The sequence below is a fragment of the Lactuca sativa genome, chromosome 3 (assembly GCF_002870075.4).
Source record: "Lactuca sativa cultivar Salinas chromosome 3, Lsat_Salinas_v11, whole genome shotgun sequence".
Classification (NCBI taxonomy): Eukaryota; Viridiplantae; Streptophyta; class Magnoliopsida; order Asterales; family Asteraceae; genus Lactuca; species Lactuca sativa.
In genome coordinates, this window is record NC_056625.2 from 128,985,534 (window position 1) to 129,005,894 (window position 20,361).

The 20,361-nt window shown below is 42.4% G+C and overlaps 1 pseudogene; it reads left to right on the plus strand.

The window, feature by feature from the left end:
- Positions 1-5,108: 5,108 nt before the first annotated feature.
- Positions 5,109-15,791, plus strand: LOC111885114 (maturase K-like; annotated as a pseudogene).
- The last annotated feature ends 4,570 nt before the right edge of the window (positions 15,792-20,361 follow it).

The window sequence follows — 20,361 nt, forward strand, 5'->3', positions numbered from 1 at the left end:
GAGCAACCACCTTGGAAAGGGATGCTTTAAAAGCTTGAGAGGAAGCCATGCGACAACTATGAGAGATGCTTTTGACGGTGGTGATAGGTAGTTTAAAAACACGATCAAGTAGTTGAGCATCCATCACCAACCCACCGTTGAGGTCGGCTTCCGGTTCATTGGGATTCGGATTTGGAATGCCAACAATATGCCCACTCATGTCATCAGCCCCGTCATTAAACTTAATTAGGCCATTCGAGTGGTGACATGAACAACTCAGGGCATGAAGCTTCATGCAATTCCCACATATCCATTGCCCAAACTCCTTCATAGTTGATGCCACCGCCATAAATAATCCATGGTCAGAAGTAATAGCCTCTAGTAACACAGCTCTGCGTTACTTGCTGATAGTTTCATTTTATTTACTTCCTTTTATAGTTTATTTTAGCACATTTCATTCGCATTTTAGTTAATTTTCATGCATATTTTCCTTTTTGTTATTTTATGACCATTTCGAGTACTTTCTAATTTCCTGAGCATAATTGCAGATTTTTTAGAGACTAGCGGAGCGGAATATAAGGGAGCCAATTGGAATTGGAGGACAACGAGGACTTTGGGCTTGATGGCTATGGAGGTAATTCATGGAGTGGCTTTGTCAATTGCTGGAAGGCTTGGTAGAATTGAACTTTAAATTTGCAAGGTGCGGGAAAATTTTTGAGTGTGCGGAGATCGATGGTTGGGCATTTTTGGATGTTATGAGTGATTTGGAGAAGGAAAATTGGACTCAAATTGAAGAAATCATGAAGAAAGATGGGCTAGGAACTGATCGGAATCAAATTGGGCAAATGGGCTAAGCTGTGAAGGCCCAAGACTTAAAGAATGCCAAAACCTCGTCATCCTCATGCAGCTCGCGCAAGGCTTCCATACTGCCCGCGTGGATTCCTGCAAGGGCATTTTCGGGATTTTGTTTGGAGCTTTATATTGGGAAGGTTGGTGTGCCTCTTTAACCTGATCTTGAACATCCGATTTTGACACATTCTCTCTGGAGTTTTGGAGCACTATGAAGGCCAAAAACCCTCAAGAACTTCATCATTTCACCTCTTGATTCTTGTTAAATGTTGGGTACAATCTTTACTAACTTTGTTTTCTTAAATTTAGTCATGCTTGGCTAGACAAATTGTGGTTGACTTTGGTGGAATCCTTTGACTAATTGTTGAACGTTAAAGACTCCATGAACTTGTGTTTGAATCTTTATGAAAATGTTTTGTGTTTTAACATCTTATCATTATGTGTATGGTTTTATTCATGAGTTTAGATGTATGTGTGGTGATTAGTTGGCTAAATTCTTGATTAAGTAAGGGATCTTCAAATTAGCAAGCAACAAGTGATTTTCGTATTAGTTTTACTTCACACAATCATAAAAAAAAAATTTCCAACATGATAGTGGAAGCTTTTGACTCCTCTTGGATTTGTTGACTTTTTAATTCTTAATGCAAGTTGGCTTTCACTGATTACATGCTTACTAGAATTTGTGACTTTGACTAAGGATATTGTTATGAGCTTCTCTAACCATTTCAACAACTAAGAAAATTCTAGGTAATCTCAAGCTTCTTGGATTACAATAGCCAAATTAAGGATTTAAATCAAGTATTGTACCATTGGATTCTAATGATATGTTCAATAAAAGTCAAAGTGAGAAAACCTAAAGTCAACCATCATTCTCTTATTGATTTTTCATCAAACTCTTGTTTTTGTTGAAATTGTTTATTTAAATATATGTTTAATTCTACTTTGTTTCAAGTATTTCAAATCACCAAATCCCCCCATTTTTATTTTATTGTTTTTTTACTAGTATTTTTACAAAGAGATTCTTGATAGAGTTATAAAATTGAACCAATCTTTGTGGATTCGACCCCTTTACCAATATACACTATTTTAGTGTAACATCCAGTCTCAGGTATGCACTTAAATTCAAGCCAAACATCATATTTTACCCATGGACTCGGCAAGTTGGAGGCCCAACTCTTCGAGTAGGATCGACTCCGTGTAGGGGGACCAAGTGACCTATACAACGAGTCTGAAGACTGACTCTGCGAGTAGGAGTTGTCTGAGTGAAACCCTAATATTTAGAGTTTGCACCCTATTTAAGCAACATTATGTGCCTCCATTCCATCCTCCATCACCTCCAGAACATTAATCCCGAAACCCTAATCTTCCATATGTGAATTTGAGCTTTCTTGGTTATTTTGAGTGTTATTTGGTGTATCTTGAAGCTAGTGAAAGAAGTGGAAGATAGAAGACTCAAGGGAGAAGGAATAGATCAAAGAACTACACCCCATTCGCCATCTTTTCTGGTAATCAAGCTTCCAACTTGATCTTCTTTCCCTTAGATCTGTTGGCCCCCATAATAAGAAGGTTTTGGCTCAAAAACCTTGGTCCTTGGTGTTGGGACGTCCCAAGTGGTTCATATCTCAGATCTAGGTCCTAGGAAGGGTTACATGGCATAAAGGTGTAACATGATGACCATGAGAACCCCCATGCATCTTGTATACCTCATTTTTGGGTCTTTTGAGCTTAAGGACCCATGCATGGACGTAAAGTTTTTAACTTTACATGTTATATCAACCCTAAGAGGCTTGATCTACCCCTTGGATCAGATGAGATTAAATTAAATCGAGTTTATGGTCAAGGACTTTACGGGACTTGGCGAGTCGTTCTTGGGACTCAACGAGTAGGGGATTAGTTCCCCAACCCTTGCTATTTCTGAGGAATCTGGTTGAGTCTAGAAGGGGGACTCAACAAAATAGACGTGATTAAGGACATGGAAATCATCGGACTCGACAAGTGTAGGAGCAACTCGGCGAGTCCAAGGCAATCTCCCAACCCATGAAAACGGACTCGGTGAGTTGTTCTTGTAACTCAGCGAGTCATAGAATGGACACATTCATATGATGAAGATGAACTCGACGAGTTCAAGGATGAACTCGGCGAGTCGATTGAAGATAGTCCCGATGTTATGGTTGAAGGAGAACTCGTCGAGTTCTTGCTAGACGCAACGAGTAGAGTCGAGGACGGAGTCATTTCGAAAGGACAGGAACTCGACAAGTTAGTGGACCAACTCGGTGATTTAAGTCAACTGGAGGTTGTCTTTGACCAGGACGTTGACTTTGACCAGGGGTAAAATGGTCATTTTACCCTAAGAGTAGTTATCAGTTTTTGACTAAGTGTCCTTTTGGAATTTATATCCGAGGAGTCACCGGAACAGTAGACAGGGATTTCTCGTTTGGATTTCAGCAGACAGACAGCTTTACAAGGTGAGTTTTCCTCTAGTAGGAACGGGTCTAAGGAACCAATGTTGGCCCGTTTAAGTAGTTATAGTATGTCGGGGTTAGCCCGATGCAGTTCATATGTTTCCGGACATCGGTCCGATGCTGGGGCGGTCCCGAGAAGTAGTTGGGTATGTGTGATGTCTTTGTGATTCATGCATGTTGTATGTTGTATGTTATATGTTATGTATTATGTGTACCGAGATTCAGCCTGATGTATGTTAGTTTATGTGCTATGAGTTATGTGTTCTGGGGCAAGCCCGATGTCGGGACAAGCCCGACGTATGCTAGTTTGAATGCTATATGTTATATGTTCCGGGTTTTGATCCGATGTTGGGGCAAGCCTAATGCAGATTATGTGATTTTATTATCTGTTTATAATATATGTCATGTTGTGTATGTGTCGGGGTAAACCCGAGCTCAGGCAAGCCCGATGTCGGGGTGAGCCCGATGCTCGATACGGTCGAATGTCGGGGTGAGCTTGATGCCGGGAAAGAGTCCGATGTCGGGTAAGCTGATGTTAGGATTCGTCCCGATGCAGTTGGGAGTAGTCCTAGAGTATTGTTATTGTGATATGTTAATTGTATGGTATGTGGTAGTTTTGGGGAGCTCACTAAGCTTCGTGCTTACAGTTTTAGTTTTGGTTTCAGGTACTTCCGGTAGCAAAGGGAAGAGCTCGGGATGATCGCATAACACACACCACAGGCTTTATTCTGGGAGTTTTACTCTGTTATTTTGATATGATATTTGACATGAGATTTGATATGTGATTGATATTATGAGATTTTGAAATACATGGTTTATGGTTTTTATACTTTGGCAATGACATTATGGTTTTAATAATGCTTTAAAAACGAAATTTTTGGGTTGTATTTTTGGGATGTTTCATGTTGGTATCAGAGCCTTGGTTTGAGGGATTCGGTCACACTTTCGGGCATTTTTGAACTCAAACCAAGGAAATGGTATAAGTTTTCAAAAGAAAAGCCATGTTTATAAAAGGATTTTGAAAATGGAAGGGAACCTTGAAAAGAGAAAAGGGTGTGGTGCATGCAATCAGCCGAGCTCAAGTAAGTACTCCTAAATTACCCATACAAGTTTATCCCATGTTATGATTATCAACTTTATTAGAACAACATGCTAGAGTAGGACTAAGGATCTAGGAATGATGCCTTATGTGCCTGTTATATGTGTTTTAGCTTTATGAGAACTGCATGCTAGTACACATTTGTCAGTATGATAGCCAAACTAGTAAGTGCTTGATTATGTGTACTCGATGCTCGAATGCTGCTTGGTTTGTGCTTTTAGAAGTCGTAGATTATCTATTACTAACTATAAAATGAATATGATACGTTACATATTGTGAGGATTAAATAATTTCAGAAGGTTAGGTTTAGCTCTATTGCATAGCTCTTGTTTGAGTCCAACCGTTGTAGGGTAGGATATCTCATTCGAAGAATTATCTAGTCTTAGTGATATGTAATAGTATTCACGAGCCAATTAGTGGTAAGTAGCAGGTACTTCTTATGCAGCTGATAGCGGAAAGTGGGTTGGTAATTACTCTAGGGCAAGCCTAGGAAGAGTTTAGTATGAGATGAGCAGTAGTAGAAGAAGGGACTTGGTAGATTCGAGGCAGTTCTTAAGGAAAGTACGGATCGATGTTGAAGGTAGTATGGGACCGTACTACTGAAAGTATATGATCCGTACTCGAATCAAGGAAGGCTAAGATAAGACCGAGAAACTTGTAGTGTATGTGATCCCTCATGTTATATTAGTATTCTAATGTTTGTCATTATGTGTTTCAGAATGGTGGTTTTACGCCCTAGACCAGCAGCTGGCAGTTCAACTGTCGGAGAGGGATCGGGTTTAGGCTTTGGAGTCGAGCACCTAGATGAGAAGAGCAAGGGGTTTCTCTCCTCAGAGATCGCTCGTGTTATAGTTGAGGAGACCCCGATGATCTTCGAGTCAATCAAGGAGGGTATTCTGGAGCTTATGGATGAGAGATTGAGTACGTTCCGCACTGAGGTGGCGGCCATGATGGGGTTGCGCACGCTCACCTTCAGGGAGTTTAGGGCATGTGGAGCTCCCGATTACCATGGGGCTCGAGACCCAATTGCTAGTACCAGATGGTTGGCAGATATCGCCAACGCATTCTGCACCAGTAGGTGTCCTGGGGGGGAAAAGGGTAGGTTTGCGTCCTGTCTTTTGAAGGACAGGGCACGTGACTGGTGGGAGGAAGTCTGGAGACCCATTAGAGATGAGACAATTCTAGATGGGATGACCTGGGGTGATTTCACGACCAGGTTCAGGGTTGAGTTCGCACCTGTCATTGAGGTGCAACAACTTGCTAGGGAGTTTCAGGACCCCCAACAGACGACTGAGACTGTGGAAGAGATTACCGCCAAGTTTAGGGAGAGGGCCCTTCTTGTTCCATAGTATGTGGTGGTCGAGGAGATGAAAAAGGCCCGATACCATGAGATGTTGAGGAGTGACATTAGACAGTTTATGAGCCGATCCATCTCCAAGACGCTGGAGGACATGATTGATAGGGCTCGAGAGAGGGAGTTGGATTTGGAGATGGAATAGAAGAGGAAACCAGAGGGGGTCCAGTCAGGAGGCTCGGGCAAGAAGCCTAAGGTATCAGATCACAGATCTCAGAGCCAGAAGAGCCATGATCATTGTGGCAAATGCGGCAGGATGCATGATGGGACGTGCAAGGCAAGGAGATCGGGCTACTACAAGTGCGGCCAAACTAGTCACATGAGCCGAGATTGCACAGCTACTACCACCACCACATCAGTATCAGACCTGATTTGCTTTCGGTGCAATCATAGGGGACACAAGCGGTCCCAGTACCCGAGTTTAGCATCAGCAAGGAAGGTGGTAGAGCCTTCTCCTGCCACTTTGAGGACTACAGATGGCCGTCAGGGCCGGGCAGAGGCGCCTACAGCGCGGAGCAGGGCTTTTCAGCTTACTGCAAAGGAGGCACGAGTAGCTCCTGACGTGGTGACGTGTATGTATCTTTCTCTTATCTTTGTATTTGATATTGTTTTGTTCCTCATGTTTATGAGTTATTTACAGGGTCGTTCTTAGTGAACGACATTTCATCTATGGTATTGTTTGATTCGGGGGCTACTTGATCATTTGTTTCGCTTGCACTTAGCAAACGATTCAGTAGAGCTATGGGGAGCTGGATTGCCCACTCGACGTTGAGATAGCCGATGAAAGGACCTTCAGGGTCACAAGGGTTCATAGAGGATGTACACTACGGTTGTTTGATGTGCAATGCTCAGTGGATCTGGTTCCTATTCCCTTACGAGGGCATAAGGTTATAGTGGGTATGGATTGGTTGAGTCCTAATGGGGATGTGATTGATTGTGAGATGCAGTTAGTGAGGGTTCGCACTCCAAGTGGATGAGAGTTAGTGATTCCGGGTGAGAGGCCACAACGCGGACCGATTCTTTGTTCGGCGGCGAGAGCGAGGCGCTACTTTCAGCAGGGATGCACAGGATTCGTCGCCTACGTCATGGAAGCCTGGGATAAGGGTAAGGCATTAGTTGATGATGTATCAGTAGTGCGAGAGTACCCGAACGTATTCCCATAGGATTTTCCTGGGATACCTCCAGAGAGAAAGGTTGAGTTTCAGATTGACCTGGTCCCTGGTGCGGCCCCGATAGCCAAGGCACCATATCGGTTGGCTCCTCCCAAGATGCAGGACTTGTCTACGCAGTTGCAGGAGCTGTTAGACGAGGGTTTTATCAGCCCGAGCAGTTCGCCTTGGGGAGCCCCGATACTGTTTGTGAAGAAGAAGGACGAGTCGCACCGTATGTGCATAGATTGCCAGGAGCTGAATAAGGTAACGGTGAAGAACCACTAGCCACTCCCAAGGATAAATGATTTGTTCGACCAGCTTCAGGGAGCATCTTGGTTTTCCAAGATTGATCTATGGTCCGGATATCACCAGATGCGAGTCAGAGATGATGATGTGCAGAAGACCGCTTTTAGGAACCGCTATGGTCATTATGAGTTTGTGGTGATGCCGTTTGGGCTCACCAATGCTCCAGCCACGTTCATGGACCTCATGAATCGCGTGTGTAGACCAATGTTGGATCGTTTTGTAATAGTATTTATTGACGACATCTTGGTTTATTCCAAGACTCAGGAGCAGCATGAGGATCACCTGAGGGAGGTGCTAGAGACCATGAGCGGGAGACTTTTTGCAAAGTTCTTCAAGTGCGAGTTCTGGTTGTGCAAGGTGCAGTTTTTGGGTCACCTCGTCAACCAGAAGGGTATATTAGTTGATCTGGCCAAGATAGAGGCCGTTATGCAGTGGGAGGTCCCGAGGTCTCCATCCGAGATTCGGAGCTTCCTGGGTTTGGCAGGGTATTACAGGAGATTTATCCAGGACTTCTCCAAGATAGCAATTCCGCTGAACCGACTGACCAAGAAGTCGGTGGTGTTTTGTTGGGGTCCTGAGCAGTAGACAGCCTTTGAGATGCTCAGCCAGCGACTGTGCGAGGCACCGATTCTTACCCTGCCAAAGGGGTTGGATGACTTTGTAGTCAACTATGACGCTTCGATCATAGGTATGGGAGCAGTGTTGATGCGGCGGAGCATGTAGTAGCTTATGCCTCGAGACATTTGAAGCCTCACGAGGCTAACTACCCGACGCATGATTTGGAGTTAGGGGCGGTGGTCCATTATACTATCTACACGGACCACAAGAGTTTGAGGTACCTCATGGATCAGCCGAATCTGAACATTAGGCAGTGTCGGTCGTTAGATTTAGTAAAGGATTACAACTGTGAGATCTTTTACCATCCGGGTAAGGCCAACGTAGTGGCCGAAGCCCTGAGCCGCAAGGTGGTAGCGGCTCCGATCCGAGATATCTATCTGAGGATAATAGTGATCACTCCACTGCTGGAGCAGATTAGGGAGGTACAGGTTAAGGGCCTGAAGGAGGAGCGCCAGAAGTGCGAGAGGATAGTCGGCTGAGTATCTTCGCTTGATTACGATAGCCGAGGATTGTTGACCCTGCATGAGAGGTTCTGGGTACCGTACTGGGGTGGTGTACAGCAGCTGTTGATGGATGAGGCCCACAAGTCTCGGTTCTGCATCCATCCAAGGGCGACGAAGATGTACACAGATCTTCTACCTGATTACTGGTGGCCATGCATGAAGTGGGACGTAGCATGGTATGTGGATAGATGCCTGACCTGTAGGGAGGACAAGGAAGAGCACCAGAGGAACCACGACAAGATGCAGTCGTTAGACATTCCCATGTGGAAATGGGAGGATATCACTATGGACTTCAACTAAGCTTACAAGGACCGCACGTGGGGTTGATTCGATATGGGTCATTGTGGATCGGATGACCAAGAGTGCCCTTTTTATACCGATACAGGAGAGCATCTCGGCCAAGAAGTTGGCCTAGATATATGTGCGAGAGGTAGTGGCACATCATGGAGTGCCTGTCTCGGTGGTGTTAGACCGAGATGTCCGGTTTACTTCCAGGTTTTGGAAGCATTTTCACGACGAGATGGGTACTCGTATCTATTTCAGCACCACTTTTCACCCTTATACATATAGGTAGAGCGAGAGGACGATTCAGACTCTTTAGGACATGCTTCAGGAATGTGTGCTAGATTTCGGTGGCAGTTGGGATATGTATCTTCGGTTAGCAGAATTTTCGTATAACAAAAGCTATCACTCCAATATAGACCGGCCTCCCTTCGAGATGCTCTACGGGAGGAAGTGTAGGATCCCAATCTGTTAGGGTCAGTTCGGTCAAAGAGCCATGGGGAGTACGGAGGTAGTACTCAAGACCACGGAGCAGATTTAGCATGTCCGGAGCAGGCTCTAGACGGATCAGAGTCGGCAGAAGAGTTACACCGACAAGCAGTGTTCGGACTTGGAGTTTCAAGTGGGCGATATGGTCCTCCTGAAAGTGTCACCCTGGAAGGGTGTTATCAGATTTTGGAAGCGGGGCAAGCTGGGCCTCAGGTTCATTGGTCCATTTAGGGTTTTGGCCCCGGTGGGTCGAGTTGCTTATCGACTAGATCTTCCAGCAGAACTCAGCTAGATCAACAACACGTTCCATGTTTCTCAGTTGCGGAAGTGCTTAGTGGATGATTCAACAGTGAAACCTATTGAGGATATTCAGGTTGTTGATAGCCTGAATTACATCGAGAGACCCGTGGCGATTTTAGATCGCAAGTCGAAGGAGCTAAGGAACAAGAGGGTAGAGTTAGTGAAGGTGCAGTGGCAGCACCACAAGGGTTCGGAGTGGACGTGAGAGACCGAGGAGGAAATGAGGGTGCACTATCCAAAGTTGTTTTCAAAGACATCAGACTTCAAGGAAGAAGTATAAGACAAGTGGGGGAGAATTGTAACATCTGGTCTCAGGTACGCATTTAAATTCAAGCCAAACTTCATATTTTACCCTTGGACTCGATGAGTTGGAAGCCCAACTCGTCGAGTAGGATCGACTCCGCGTCGGGGGACTAAGTGACCTCCTCGACGAGTCGGAAGACCGACTCGGCGAGTAGGAGCTGTCTCAGTGAAACCCTAATATTTAGGGTTTGCACCCTATTTAAGCAACATTATAGGCCTCTATTCCAACCTCCATCACCTCTTGAGCATTAATTTCGAAACCGTAATCCTCCATAAGTGAATTTGAGTTTTCTTGGTTATTTTGAGTGTTATTTGGTGTATCTTGAAGCTAGTGAGAGAAATGGAAGATAGAAGACTCACGGGAGAAGGAGTAAATCCAGGAACTACACCCCATTCGCCATCTTTTCTGGTAAGCAAGCTTCCAAATTGATGTTCTTTCTCTTAGATCTATTTGCCCCCATATTAAGAAGGTTTTGCCTCAAAAACCTTTGTCCTTGGTGTTGGGATGTCCCAAGTGGTTCATATCTCAGATGTAGGTCCTAGGAAGGGTTACATGGCATAAAGGTGCGACGTTATGACCATGAGAACCCCCGTGCATCTTGTAGATCTCATTTTTGGGTCTTTTGAGCTTAAGGACCCATGCATGGATGTAAAGTTCTTAAATTTACGTGTTATATCAACCCTAAGAGGCCAGATCTACCCCTTGGATGAGATGAGATTAAAATAAATCGAGTTTATGGTCATGGACTTTAGGGCACTCGACGAGTCGTTCTTGGGACTCGACGAGTCGGGGATTGGTTCCCCAAGCCTTGCTATTTCTGAAGAATCTGGTTGAGTCTAGAAGGGGGACTCAACAAAATGGACGTGATTAAGGACCTGCAAATCATCAGACTCGGCGAGTGTAGGAGCAACTCGGCGAGTCCAAGGCAATCTCCCAACCCATGAAGACAGACTCGGCGAGTTGCTATTGTAACTCGGCGATTCATAGACTGGACACATACATATGATGAAGATGAACTCGACGAGTTGGTTGAAGATAGTCCCGATGTTATGGTTGAAGGAGAACTTGTCGAGTTCTTGCTAGGCTCGACAAGTAGAGTCGAGGATGGAGTCATTTCGAAAGTATATGGGCTCGACGAGTTGGTGGACCAACTCGGTGAGTCAAGTGAACTGGAGGTTGTCTTTGACCAGGACGTTGACTTTGACCAGGGGTAAAATGGTCATTTTACCCTAAGAGTAGTTATCAGTTTTTGACTAAGTGTCCTTTTGGAATTTATATCCGGGGAGTCAGCAGAACAGTAGACATGGATTTCTCGTTCGGATTTCAGCAAACAGTCAGCTTTACGAGGTGAGTTTTGCTCTAGTAGGAAGGGATCTAAGGCACCAATGCCGACCCGTTTAAGTAGTTATATTATGTCAGGGTAAGCCCGATGTCGGGGTTAGCCCGATGAAGTTCATATGTTTCCGAACTTCGGTCAGATGCTGAGGCGGTCCCAAAAAATAGTTACGTATGTGTGATGTCTTTATGATTCATGCATGTTGTATGTTTTATGTTATATGTTATATGTTATGTGCTATGTGTACCAGGCTTCAGCCCGATGTTGGGGCAAGCCCAATGTATGTTAGTTTATATGTTATGATTTATGTGTTCCGGGGCAAGCCCGATGCCGGGACAAGCCCGATGTATGCTAATTTGAATGTTATATGTTATATGTAACAACGTAAAATTTTCATTTTTAACACAATAAAACTTGTATCATAATTCTCAAAACACTTATTTCTCAAATGTCAACAAAAGGAAACACAATCCCTGAATCATAAAAACAATCTTATGCCGGTGTGTACAATCATGTCGGTGCCTTGTCGTGATCCTCGGAACTACCTGAAACACACAACACATAACACGATAATCATAAAAGGTTAGTTAGTTCCCCAAAATACCACACTCAGCACAATAGCCACTCAAGACTATAACTCAGTTAGAGCCTCTGGTCGATGTGTCTCAGTGGGACCCTTTGGTCCCACAACTCATATGGACCATCCGGTCCCTCAACTCAGCATCAAAATATAATACTCATACACATAACACAAGTAAATAGCAGGATATCTCAATACACAGTTCATGCACATAAGACCCTCTGGTCACACATAAGGTATACCACACAAGGTAAGTATAGTGAGAAGACTCACCTCACAAGCTAATGAAAGAAAATCTCGTAATCAAGATCGTGATCTCTACTCCCGGATCTAGCTCCTGCCTAACACATAATAATTATCCCTAATTAATATTAGCCCCCAAGAAGCTGGACTAATCCCTTCCTATAATCTCACAGAAGGGGAAAATACCATTTTACCCCTCCAATGGTCCAAATGTCCAAATGTTGACCAAATCCTAAAAGTCAACGAAAGTCAACTCTAGTCAACGGCCCAACTTTCACCAGACTCGTCGAGTGCACTCAGGTGACTCGGTGAGTCCATGTGTGTCCTCTGAATCCTCTTAAGGCCTCACTCGACTCGTCGAGTTGACCTTTCACTCGATGGGTTACCACTGATCACGAATCGCGGGGCAACCCGATTCGACTCGTCGAGTCCTTCCATTGACTCGGCGAGTTTCCTCCATGGAAATAATCAAACGACCTTCTAAGGTCAGATCCATTTCTCTAACTTATAGATCTGACCTTGTAACATCCATAAAATTTAAGCCAATTTAAAACATTTTAATCCATTCAAAAACCATTAAGTTAATAAAACTTGTTTTCAAAACAGTTTCAAACATTAGAGTATCCCTGGGACCGAATCACAAAATCATGAAATATGAGGAGCGGTACGATCACGCCTTTGCCTTGCCACGATCACCTGATGTACCTGAAACAATAAACTAAAACCGTAAGCTCGAAAGATTAGTGAGTTCCCCCAAAATACACATACACACATAACCATACACATACAACAATAAACAACATACAACGGGTCCGGTCAACCATCAAGTTGGAATACCCCTGGCCCTCAACCGTCGGGTTGGAATACCAACATACCACGAGTCCGATCATCCTACCAGGATGGCATACTCTCAGCCCACTACCATCGGGTTGGAATGCCCATGCTCCTACACCTACAACAACTACTACTATGGGTCCAATCATCCCTCAGGATGGAATACCCCAGGCCCTCAGCCGTCAGGTTGGAATGCCAACCTACTACGAGACCAATCATCCTACCGGGTTGGAATACTCCTGGCCCACAACCATCAGTTTGGAATGCCAACATACTATGAGTCCAATCATCCTACCTGGATGGAATACTCCTGGCCCACAACCATCGGGTTGGAATGCCAACATACTAACAAACAGGTGCACTTACCACATAATCACATAATAGTCCACATAAACTACGTACTAGGGCCCTATCATCCTACCGGGACAGAATACCCTCTACAACTGCTCAAACATGCGCACATATCACAGGTAATTTATTACCAGCATACAGACAGTCCAACCAACTACAGGTAACTAAGCATAGCCATATCCAGTCTACCAGGATGCCGATCTAACCAGCCATAATATCATATAATCATCCATTCTAGCAAAATACCAAAATAACATATCACAACAGCAATTACTCAAAAAATAATTCAAAGGGCCGGCCTTGGTGCCATAGACCCTTGGTATAGTGAGGATAACTCACCTTGCAACTACCGAAATCCTGCGAATCACTAACCGTTGACTCCCGGAAATCCCAACTATCACATGATAAACACCAAGTTAGAATCCAACATGACTTTCTAGGCCAAGTGCCTACACCACTCCTTAAATCCATTTTCCTTTTATTGAGCCAAGTCCCAAAACCAAGTCCTTATGCAAAGCCTAATATTGGCCCAATTTACTAAATTGGGCCCATCCTTCTAATCGGGACTAGATCCAAGGTCCATAATAATTATTGGGCCCAAATTACTCCATCTATACTGTTCAGTCAAGGCCCAAGCATAGCTAGCTTATAAACAACCCTATACTTCATGGCTCAAATTCGAAAAGCCAACAGAGGGCGTACGCTGGGCGTACTCCTCTGGTACGCGGGGTGTATGCACGTCTATAAGAAAAATCATTTCATGTGCTTAATGGCTCAAACTTTATCCTGTTTGACATCCATAAAGCTCTTAACTTAAGGTCTTAACCCATTAAGGCCTTCCTACTTCACACATGGGACAATCAAAACCATTGGGACCTCATTTTTCTCACTCAAGACCTCTCCTATGGACAGAAAGGACAACTTATCTTAACCAAAACACATCATGCATCATATTGGGGGGGTTTTGGGACAAGAATGGTGTCAAAACTTCACAACACTTAGATCTACACAAAATAGATGTCAAGCAGGAAGCTTTATACCTTTAAATAGTTGCAAAAGGTGATGCTATCTCAGATCCACAAGCTCCAACCACCAAGGTTCCTTCTTTGCAAACCTCTTCTTTCTTCTTCTAAGCTTTTCTTTGCCAAACTAAGCTCCACAAGACCAAACACACCCAACAATGGAGATAGAACGGCTACTAGGGTTTTTCTGAGGATAAGGTACCAGATAAGGAGGCTAGGGTTGATCCTTTATGTTTTTTATATAGTGGCTGGTCCTAAAATTAGGGTTTAATGACTCTGAGCATACGCTGGGAGTATGCGTCCTTACACCCGCGACCATTTACTCTGTTACGTTGGGCGTACCTACGCGTGTCCCAAATTGCATGCATGGCCTTCCTCGACAATTTTTTCCATTAAGGGCCATAAATGTCAATATCTTCAAAGTTTCATAACTCCTTTATTCTAAGTCCGTTCCCGACGAACTTTATATCCACGCAAAGGCGACGAAAAGCTCAACGCTTCTAGAAACACACCCCGGTTCGAAACCTTCTTGAATGAAACCCATTGCCCATAAAATACCAAAACACCCTTACTCTTGATCTCGAGCATCCATAAATAACTACTTTTAGAACAGTGCGTTACAATTATCCCCCACTTAAATCTGATTTCGCCCTCGTAATCGCCAATTGCCAATTCTGGCTACTCAAAATCCCGAAAGGCACATTCACACCCCTAAAGCATGACGATCCCCAGGGGAGGCTAACCACACTGGAACTCCAACTCGAAGAGATACATACTCATTCCCATGCATTATCGAGTACCTACCTCTCTGGAATGCCATTTACTTGGAAGGTTAGATTGGATCCGTCTCCCAAACATGCCGCCCAAACTAACCATCGCCTGACCATTTCACATTGCTATAAAAAAAAGAACTACTCATCTCTAGGAACCTGAGTTTCCAGTTTGTACTATAATACCTTGTTTTGACTGTATCACACTATGTATCATTTGATAACCCCCAAAATCCTCTACCTTTTATTTAAATAGAATTTCATTTGGAGAAATTCCAAAGCTATTCAGGGCTAGATAGATCTCAACAACACCACTTCTTATATCCACTTATCTTTTAAGAGTATATTTATGTACTTGCTCATGATCATCGTTTAACTAGATCGATTTTGTTGGAAAACGCAGGTTATGACAATAAATCCAGCTTACTAATTGTGAAACGTTTAATCAATCGAATGTATCAACAGAATCACTTGATTCTTTTGGTTAATAATTCTAAATAGACTTCATTTTTGGGGAACAACAAGAATTTTTATTCGCAAGTAATGTCTGAGGTCTCTTCAATCATTATGGAAATTCCATTATCTCTGCGATTAATATCTTACCTAGAATGGAAAGGGTAGTCAAATCCGATAATTTATGATCAATTCATTCAATATTTTCTTTTTTAGAGGACAACTTTTCACATTTAAATTATGTATTAGATATACTAATACCTTACCCAGCCCATCTGGAAATCTTGGTTAAGGCTCTTCGCTATTGAATAAAAGATGCTTCCTCTTTGCATTTATTAAGATTCTTTCTCCATGAGTGTCATAATTGGGATAGTCTGATTACTTCAAATTCAAAGAAAGCCAATTCTTCTTTTCCAAAAAGAAATCATAGACTATTCTTCTTCCTATATACTTCTCATTTATGTGAATATGAATCTGGCTTCCTCTTTCTACGTAACCAATCCTGAAAACAAAACCACGAGTCATATTCTGCTGCCGACAACACTTGCTCTCTTTGAACTCATACCCAAACGTACATACAACAATACCCTCACAGAAACCAACACTCACACCTGGCCCAATCAGCCTCGGGCTGGAATACCAGGCATGCCTACGACGGGTCCGCTCATCCCTAGAATGGAATACCCTCGTATCCCTACATATGTTTTGCCTAATCAACCCTTGGGTTGGAATACCAAACACATCCAGTCCAATCAATCATAGGGTCCGGTCATCCTCATGATGGAATACCCTAGATTGGCATACCACTACACACATACTCCATGGTCATACCCCTATTGGAAAATCCAAGGATCTCTCCTCACATCCCTTTTAAACTCCTTGGATTCAACATAACTAAGTGCAACTCACCCAAACCTCAACAATACGTGTATCCCGACCATGCTACCGAAGGGAAACATAACAATCACGATCTCTACGCCCACGACCTAGCAGCATCAATCGTTGCCACGACGTCAACACCCCTCTCTACACTGTCCACTGATAGATCACGATGCCATTCCATAACACATATACTCAGCACCTGAACACCCGACTGATAAACTTATATAGGGTCCTCATTACATTTCCTTGACATATTCACCTCTTGAAGACAAACCCCTTAATTGCTATCAGCATAGCAGTATCCTCACTGCTTGCTCAAAGATTCACAATACAAGCAGGGTTCCTACCGTAACTGGACCGCCTCATTGCACCGCTCCCGAACCGACATCCAAACTGCGTCAGGCAACATCCTTCAAAACATCGCCCCATCCAAGAATTTCCAATTCTCCTCCACTTAGAGTACTATCTACTGTCTACCAGCGGCGATGCCGGTACGCGACCCAATCGTCCCAATCCGAGACAATGAGCTTCGAGGGATCCGAGTTCCTGTTGATGATCCCGGATCCTTGAATCACAACCTCTCCTTCCCTAGAATGCATCATCGGATACTACCCCTCCATAATCTCTAAATAATAACTTCTTACAAGCATCCATTAGACTCTAATAAATCATGTAGGAAACAAACAATCTCATAACAATATGAACAAGATATAACAGAAAAGACATACCTGCTGTCACCTCTGGCGCTGTCCCGGTCTCCTCGGTCACAAGCTGATAGGCACACCCTGGAGCCTTTGTTGGCTCTACTCGACCATGACCCCCATCAGTAAGTCTCAAAGTGGTGCTGGGGCCTGCACTGGCCTGGCAGCCAGTAGAGGACACTAAGCCTTCATATGGCCCACCACATCACAATGATAAGAAAGTCAAACTCTGACAGCTGGAACTGTTGGATTAATGTCTAAGTCCATAACTATAATTGGTAAGACTTGACCCGACCCGGCATGGTCCATTTGGGTTGCATACCATCATGCACTTGGATAGACTATAATGAGAGAAATAAGACACTTATGGTTATTAATATATTATAAGTTCTAGTATATTAATAATAAGAATAATAAGATTATTTAATTAGTATTGATCAAGAATTAATCTAGGATTAATTAAGTGATCAAAAGAAGACTAATTAAATATATGGGTTGATTGTGTAAATCATCCATACTTGTATAGTGGGCTAATGCTCCATGGATAATCAAGTTGGGCTAAAACCCATAGGATGGTCCATGGATGCTCCATGGTGTATTTGTACCCATGGATCATGGAAATGAAAGGCCATGTCAATTAGGGTTTACATGGTGTAACCCTAACTATATAAGCATCTTATTCTTGACCAAAATCGGCCACTAGTGTGTGAAGTAAAAGGGCTAGCCGATTTCATGAGTTGTAGAATTCTCTCAAGTTATTCTAAGTGTTTTGGTGATTGTGATTCCATTTGAGGCTTCCACACTATTGGGGCTAGGCACTCAAGCTTCATGAAGACTTTCTACATCAAGAGGTATGTATTCTATCTTGTTACATTCATTGTTTTGTATGCTAGATTAGGATAATACCTTGGAAGTTCTTATTTGCATGTATAATAGAGAAAACATAGATCCAAGGTATTTAGGGTTGCATGTACACTTAGGAGTGTTAGAATGCTCAAAACCCAACAGTGGTATCAGAGCCTAGGCTTGTTTTCTTGTTATACCTGCAATAGAAGCTGAAAAAAAAAACGAATTTGTTGTTGTCTGATCATCAGACTCGGCGAGTCCATCAGGAGACTCGGCGAGTCCATGCCTAAAAAGTGTTGAAATCGATCCAACTCGCCGAGTTGGTTCATGCACTCGACAAGTTGGACCCCCAGACAGCATAAACTCGACTTTTTTGGCTGGAATTGGACTAGGAACATTACCCAAAGATGTTTTGGACTTATAAACTTGTTTTTGGTGTGGTAATGTTCATGCTAATCCAATTTTAAAGATAATTGTCAATAGATTCATGTTTTGTATTAGTTTAAAGTGTTACTCTAATTACATGAAAAAGTTTGATTTGAATTATCTTGTTCTTATGAGTTGCTTAGATTAATAGAAAAGTTGAGTGAAATAGTTGTTTTCAATCCAAATTAATCTAAGAGTTGATTCTAAAATTTGTTTTTGTAACTTGTCCTCAAGTTATATGAAAAGTCACATTTAAGCTTCATAAAACTCATAAAAGTTGGCAATGGTTACAAAAGATGAAGAGTCTTGTCCTTAAGTTATGCAGGTTCAAGAGTCACTTCATTAATAAATATATAAATAAAGTGTAACCTTAAATTAATTCCTTAAGTTATAAAATAAAGAAAAGTTAATTCTTTTAATTAGTTTAAAGTCTTCCATAACTTGTCCTCAAGTTATGGAACTTGAAGAGTTTTTGGATTAAAACTACTTTAAACACATAAGTTATGGAATTAATTAGTTTTGAATAGTTTCAAAACTTGCCCTCAAGTTTTGGAATTTGTAAAGTTTTCACTTATGAATACTTTAATTCCAAGTTAGCCCTTAGAATTTTAAAGAGTTAAAATTCAACCCTTATACTTTATAATATTATAAGTTAATAATATATATATATATATATATATATATATATATATATATATGTATATATATATATATGTATGTATGTATAAGAGTAAAGTCAGTCTTACCGCTAGTACGCCTCATTCACGAAGCCGGTCTATAAGGTGGGTATAAGGTTGTTGCCTATAAAATGGCAACTTAATGGGTGTCCACTCTCACACACCGCTTGCTTGACTGGTGGAGGGTCGTTAGCCGAACGGGTTTGACAAGACTATAATTCTCCCTTCATTAAAAGTATTAATGATAAATACTAAGTAACTAAACTCTTAATAATACCCAATCTTAGTTACTTAGGAAAAATGTGAATAAGGTGCTAATCCATGAAATTACACTTTGCACTTTGATTAAGTCGGTTAGTGGAGCGTGTGTGGTTAACCGGCACACTAATGCGTATTTAACAAGGTAGGCAAAGGGTAACTTAATGTTTATCATAGTATCGATGGAGCGTGTGTGGTTAACCGGCACATCGATTAAGGGGTAAACACTTAAGGGTACCAAGTAATTTGCATGGTTACTTCACACCTTGTTTTGTGATCCTCGGCATCCCAGTCACAAAACCTGAAGGGCACACTCGAGATTGAAACATGCCTTTGAACAGTTCAATGAATCTCAAAGATCTAGGAGTTTCAAAACCAATTAAAACCTAATAATACATTTCGTTTATCTTGGTGGAAATTGGTGAATCGTCATTCACCTACCTTCAAATATTTTATAGCTTGGATTACGGCATACCTCTTCTAAGTTATAAAATAGTTTGTTAGGTCCTAGCCTTAATATTTCATATTGAGTGTCATATTAAGGACTTTAAAATTCAACTATCTTGAATGTCTCCCAAAAGATGTCTGGTTTAGACATTTATGATCTTCCCAAATCTCTTGAAACAAGCTTTCCTAAATGAAGATGATGTCCCTTGGAAATCATACTTCATTCACCTCCTCCAATTATTCTCCCTAACCCACAAGTTCTTGAAAAAGTTTAAGGTCACTCAGGCCCTATTGGCAAGGCAAGGTCTAGGTGTGGTCACGTCTTGGAGATGTAGTCACATATTGACAAGCCGGGAGAGTTGGGTGTCAAAGTCTTGAGAAAGTCGGTGGTTCAATCACTTTCTAAGTCACATAGTGAGTTCCTTTGGGACACCTATGAAACAGACTATGACAAGACCCTTAATGATCTTATCTATTTGTTAAGATCAACTTCCTTAAAACTTGATGGACATTGACAATAATGACATTGGGTATCTAGTAAAGCATTCTCTTCCCAATGGAAAGGGATCGGCCATAGTCAACTCGGTTGACCAAATGGTAAAGAGAAAAGCTAAGTCTGTGATAGTCCCGTGTACCATTATCAAAGGGTCCATATGTTTATATTGCCAAAGGGAGGGGCATTGGTTACGAAGCTGCCAAATTTACCTAAGGAGGTTAAAGTCAATAAGTTTGACTCTACTTCAGGTAAAGTCCACTATCTAACTCTGCTAAGTTTCTATTCTGAGATTCTTATTACATGATGTGACTGGGTCACATGTTGATGTTTTAAGAATCAAAGA